Source organism: Mandrillus leucophaeus, unplaced genomic scaffold (genome assembly GCF_000951045.1).
Source record: "Mandrillus leucophaeus isolate KB7577 unplaced genomic scaffold, Mleu.le_1.0 Scaffold209, whole genome shotgun sequence".
Taxonomy (NCBI): Eukaryota; Metazoa; Chordata; class Mammalia; order Primates; family Cercopithecidae; genus Mandrillus; species Mandrillus leucophaeus.
In genome coordinates this window covers 1,887,769-1,893,812 of record NW_012102132.1, presented here as the reverse complement: position 1 = coordinate 1,893,812, position 6,044 = coordinate 1,887,769, and the positions used below count along the sequence as shown (strand labels likewise).

The 6,044-nt window shown below is 58.2% G+C and overlaps 1 protein-coding gene across 2 annotated transcripts in view; it reads left to right on the top strand.

Moving 5' to 3' along the window:
* BCOR (BCL6 corepressor) overlaps positions 1-6,044 on the top strand; it is a 143,314-nt gene that overhangs the window by 871 nt on the left and 136,399 nt on the right. The gene's annotated exons all lie outside the window — the stretch shown is intronic.

The window sequence follows — 6,044 nt, the reverse complement described above, 5'->3', positions numbered from 1 at the left end:
GGGGGGCGGGGGCAGGGACACGGAAGCGGGCTCCCTGGGCGAGAGCGGAACCGACGCGGAGGCTGCGCGGGCGTCTGAACCCCAAGAATGGAGGCGCCGCTCTTGTAGTCGCCGGCCTTGTTTTCTTCTTGAACGCAAATCCCGGAACGACCGGAACCGCCATCCCCGCCTGCGTCCCAGGGGCGCCCCATTACGCATGGGGGAGGGTGCGTCCCGCGGGGCTACTCCGAGAGGGGATCCGTGAGGCCGAGGCCGGGGAGGGCTGCGAGGTGGCTCGCGGGTGTGCGAGCCGGAGCGGGGCTGCACACCACACAAACAGTCTCCCCTTCCCCAGGAAGAGCGGGCTAGGGAAGACGCGGGCTAGCTCTGGGGGCTCCCCAGGACTGTGGGAGCCAGGCGGGGACCGCAAAGCGGGAGGGGGTGCTGCAGAGAAACCATCGACTCCACCTGGAAGACATTGGTGGCCTCGTGGCCGGTGGTGAACGGTCTCACGCTTCCCCAAAGTGGCGCGCGCTACTCCAGCGTGGGAGGGAAAGGACACAAACTTGGCCATCTGCCAGAACCCTTGAGGACGCCTGACTTTGGTGTCCCCCCGCCCCCCGCAGTGGCCCGAAATGTACTCTCCCTCCCATAGTCCACGAGGTTCAAGTCCGAGGCCTGGAAAAGTAGGGTCGCGTGGTCTGGCCTCGGATGGGAAACCCACCCACGTTATTCTCAGGTGCCACGCGGGGAAGGCGCGGAACAGTTTTCTTGCAAAGTTTCCCGCCCCTCACCCCAGTCGAGGAAGGGCGGCTCTTCCGGAGGTGGGGGCAGGGAACGGCCTCGGAGCAGGGAGTGGTGCTAGTTCCTCTTCCCCGCGATCGCTCGGGCAGCCGGCGCGTTCGCGTCCCCAGACGCTGCACCCCAGTTTGCTGCAACGTCTGCTCGGAGTCGCGGCAGCGGGTGCTGCGCGGAGTCTAGGACGACGCGAGACGCCATTTGCATCCCCCCTCCCTCCTGCAGGTTGGCGGGGGCGGCGGTGTCGCCCGCCGCGGAAGCGTATTCCTGGCAGTGACACTGATTAGATGCTGTGTCGATACGTGCACAGAATCGGGGTGGGCCTTCACCTCTCCTCTGCGCACACACTTTCTGTTGGAAAAGTTGCGGGTTTTTTTTCTCCCCTTCTCGCCGCACAGCTGCTGTCTCCAGGGCGGAATTAGGCGACCACGTTTGCTCAGCCCGAAGGAGAGAGAATCGCGCCGGCGCTGGGAGGCCGCCGGGCCCGAGCCGCGAAAATCCAGCCCTGGCTTTGCGTCGAGCTGCTGAGTGCCGCGCTTACGCGCGCGGGGCCAGCCGGGGCCTGGTTTCCATCTGCCCCTTTTGCCTCCGTGTTAAGTTCGCCGGGGAAAACCCAACGATCCGTGCAGAGCCCCTCGGAGGAGAGTCCCCGCCCCACCCCACCCCCAGCCCGATCCCGACCGATGGAAAAAATGACAGTATAGGTTAGAACAGGCTGCCCGCGAGTATTAATGCGGGCGGCCTCCGTTCCCGGTGCTTGGGGAGGATGGGCGCTTCGCCAGGAAACCGCCGAAGGAGGAGCCATGAGGGCCGCCTGCCTCTTCCCGGGCTAGAAAACGTGGATTCTCAGAGGAACCAGACAAATGTGGTCAGACAGCTGCAGGAACTTACCCCATCTAAATACAGGTTGCCCATGTATATTCCAACCAAGATCATTTTTGTTTCAATCTAATATACGTTGAGTCAATTAGAAATACTGTGAGAACTGGTCAAACGATAGATAGGAAACTTGCTCTTTGCCTGGTGTTAAATGTATGCTCAGGAGGTGCGGGGCTGAGCACTACCGGCGCAGCCAGTCTGTGTCCTCAGGAGACAGGGTCCCCTTTGCGTTCCACCTTCAAAGACCTTAATAGAACGCGAAGAGAGGATTTATTTTAGTTGTAGTTTCTATTTGGGGGTTGCTTAATCCTTGCAAACTCCTGCCTGGGGTTGTTGGTAGTTAGTAGTAGATGGTCCTGCGTTTTGGCTTTTACAGTCCACGTTTTTCTCTTGGCTTTTTCTTTTTCTGTGTACACGCTGCTGGGTGCGGGGAGGGGGCTGCCCAGACGTGTGCTGCCGCCGCCCTCGGGCTCTTACTTGCGCACCACGCGGTCTCGGAGGAGGGGAAATGTGAACTCTCCGGGTGGCGCTCGAGAACTGGAATTCTGATATAGGGCTGCGGGTTTGTTCCGGAGGCTGGCTGGGAGCGGCTTGTAGGGGCCGGAGGCTGTGAAGGGGAAGCCCCAGAGGTGACCCTGAGGCCTCAGGAGCAAACCTGGAGGCGCCCGTGTTCTTTGTCTTTCTCGGGGCTGGCAGCTTGGCACGCACAGTCCGATAAGGATCTACTGAGAGCTAGAGCGCACTGCCAGCACATTTCAGTGATTAGGCAAACGCCGGTAGCCACTTAAGGCAAAGGCCATTTGCGTTGTCTTTGAAAAGGAAAAGGCAGCCTCACCTAATGAATTATGGGTGACCCTGGAGAGGCCAAGCAGGGGAGGCCGAGGCCTCCTTAGGCTGTTATACGCCGCAACTCCTCCCCTTTGTGCCAGAGTCCCCATTTCGAAGGTAATGGGAAGCGTTTTGAAATTAGAAGTCTGACGGATTCTGTCTACAGAAGTGGTATTTGCATCTGTGCGTCAGTAAAATGTGGCCAGCCAGCAGCCCAGGGACAAGGCCTGCCATACGCCAGCCCTGGACCAGTGTTAGACCAAAGTACATCCCAGAGGACATGGCTTTTGGCCAACTCCTCGGAGAACTGATTTAAAGAGGTGGCCTTCAGCCATCAAAAAAGGTGGCCTGGAAGAGTAGGCTGGAGGTCCTGGAAACCGGCGCTCTTCCCCAGGGCTGCAGGGAGAGAGTGGGTAATGTTGCCTGAGCCCTGACGGAACTTGCCATTAATCCAGTCTAAATGAGCACCATTAAAGAGGACTCTCCCTCCTATCCACCACCACACACACAAGCCTTTACGGGAAGGTCTAGTGGAGACAGTTTGAGGGCATTTGGCCTTCACTTTTCAGTGGCCATACAATAGTGTCCTTTCCACCCTGCCAAGACCACTGGCTCCATGTAAACCTCCAGGAACTTTAACCTGGACCTTGTTCTTTACTCCCTCCCCATCCAAAGGGAGTACCAGATTATAGCAACAAGCACATGTAGTATTGTACTGGAGGCAGCGTTCTAAGCGCCTTATGTATGGAGGGAGGCATGTTATCCTCAGAACAGCCCTACGAGGTAGATACTAGTATTGGCCTTGTTTTACAGATGAGGACTCTGAGGTTCCGAACTGTTAAGCGGTTTGCCCAAAGCCGCACAGCTTGGGATAGGGCATGATTGACCAGAGGGAGAGATAAGGCTGTGTTGCCTCTCTAGCGTTTTATAATGAAAGTGAGCTGTTTGGGAGGTGTTTCGAGAGGACTGCCTGGACCCCAACCTTCCAGAGGAAAATATGAAGAGATCAGAAGGCCCAACATTTGGCCTTTATTTTGCAAAACAAAGGTCTGTAGAGTTGTACGGCAGCATGTTACTGTGACTCTCCCGCGGCAAGGAAGAGGTCAGGGAAGGCAGTGCAAAGGCCCCCCTGGCCCACCTAGCCGCATAGCATCCGGCGGTCACGTCCGCCGGAGGTGACTGGGGACTGGGGACAGCCGATTGCCGAGGAACTCCTTATCGCCTAGTGTCAGTGCTCCCGGGTGCCGGAGCTAAACGTCCGCTTGCGGGGGCGGCTGGTTCACACCAGTCCCCTGGCTCCCGACGCGCCCCAGGGCTCCTCTGGCGGAGCTGGCTAGATGCCCGGCGGCGGCTCCGAAGCTCCGGGCTCCCCGCCACTTGCCCCGCCAGCCCGAGGCATGAAGCCCCACGGCCCAGGATTGGAGAGCCCAGTTCCTCAGTCCAGGTTGGGACTGCTGGTTCTGGGTTGCTCACGATCACTCTTCCCTCAACACCCGTCCGGCCGGGGCGCGCGCGCAGACACACAAACACAAACGGCTTCCAAGCGCGCAGCCCGCCTCCCGGGCCTCCGCTTTTCCTTCCTCCTCCCCGCTCGGGCGCTTCGGAAGCCCGTGGCGGTTGTGTGCTGCGCCAGGGAAGAGTCCGGGTTGGGGAGACCGCGCTGCTCTCTTGACCCCAAGGTCTGCGTGCACGCTAGTACCCTTGGGAAGCACAGTCAGGCTTGTGGGTTCCCATCTTAGCGAGAAGTGACGGCTGCTGGCGAGGACCTGTTCGCTCCGTGTTTCGCAATGGCCCGGGGATCATAGGAGAGGGCCGGGCGGTGGGGCCTGCGCGTGGATGAGGGTGGCGGTAAATCCCCTCTCCCGCGAAGGTGGCTGAACCTCCGGCCACCGCTAGTAGGGGTCTACCCTGCTCGTCTTGCATTGGCCGCAGCTTGACTCCCCTGCGTGCCGCGGGCCGGTGTGGGTGTCCCCACTCCCTCAGGCCTTTACTTTCAGCTCGCGAAACCCCATGGATCCGCGGCTGGGCTGGGCAGCGCAGACGCCCAGCTGCCCTCGCCAACCCGGGGCCCGGAGGGGGCCAGGCTGACCTGGGGGCTGGGCGGCCCGGCTGCACTTGCCGGTGTTGAGAGAGGCTCTGTGAGCCCGAGCTGGCCGCCGAGCCGAGGGAGAGAGCGCATCAGTCCGTGCGCCTCCAGGCAGAACACACGCCTTTCCCGGAACCTTGAAACCCAGGGGAGCCGCTGCCATCTTCGCGTGACGAGCAGCGAGACGCCGGTGATTAAGTGTTTCTTTCCGGCTCTCTCCCCGGGTTGCGGCTCTCCTCCTTTCCACAGGGCTGGAAGAATAAAAACCTGGGGAAAAACCACACACAACTGCGCTCTGGTCTTGATCGCCATGTAAGCACTGGTTTCCTAGGGTGCACCCACGCGGGGCGCTCCCTGCCCCCCTACTCCACGCCTGGCCGGGGGTCGACGGCTGCATGCCTCGGTTTCCATCCGCTCTAGCTCAAATCTCGGAGTTTAATGGGGAGGGGGCACACATTGCTGAAGCCCCCAGACCCCCATTCTCCTTACGCCCCCCCCCCACTATGGGGATTAAACCTAAACACATGAATCCCCCACCCACACCCGGGACTAATCCAGCCGCGCCTCCTGGGATTAACTCGGCTCACAGGTCCATAAAACACTTCCGGCACGGCCAGAGGGTCCGTCTGCAGAAACACTTTAAAAATTGTCCTCCCGGGTCTGGAGTCAGAATTGACTGGGTGGAGGGAAGTGAGTAAACAGACAGTTGTAAGAGACAATCCGTGAGATTTGCAGGCTGTGGAAAGAGCTGCCTAAAATATGGGTTGTCGGGGCTGTCTCCAGCAGGAGGGTGGCCCGGGTCCTAGCAGACAGATCCCAGAAAAGGATGCAATATGTTCTAAATGACATTGACCTGGAGGAAGGAGGGTGTAGGCAAGAGCAGGCAGGCTTCACCTGGTTCAGTGAGGAAGACTAGCTTCCAGAAATTTGTGGGGGCGAGTGGCCAGTCTCTTCATCTGTAAAATCAGAACAGTAACACCTATTCTACCCACCTCGGATGGGTTTCTGAGGACCAAAATGTGAAGGCACTTTGTAAATGCCGCTCAACCCTTCCGCTTCACTGTGGTCAATGTTCGGTCTCTCTTAGGTAGAAAAACCAGTGACTTGCTGATTAGAAAACAAAGTAAAAATCAGCCCTTTCTCAAATCTACGCAACAATGTTCGAGATGAAGGGAACCCAAAAGCAACCTAATATTTTTAACCTTCTTTTACATCATTTCAAGATAAGTTTCTGAAGTAATGAGAGAATGTTTGAAATGTTCTAAGAAAAATCTGTCAAAAACTGGGGGTTAATGGGGAAGAAAGGGAGGCTTTAAATTGAGTCAAATCACATTTTAAGAATAAGGCCGGGCGCGGTGGTTCACGCTTGTAATCATAGCACTTTGGGAGGCGAGGTGGGTGGATCACCTGAGGTCAGGAGTTCGAGACCAGCCTGGCCAACATGGCGAAACCCCGTCTCTACTAAAAATACAAA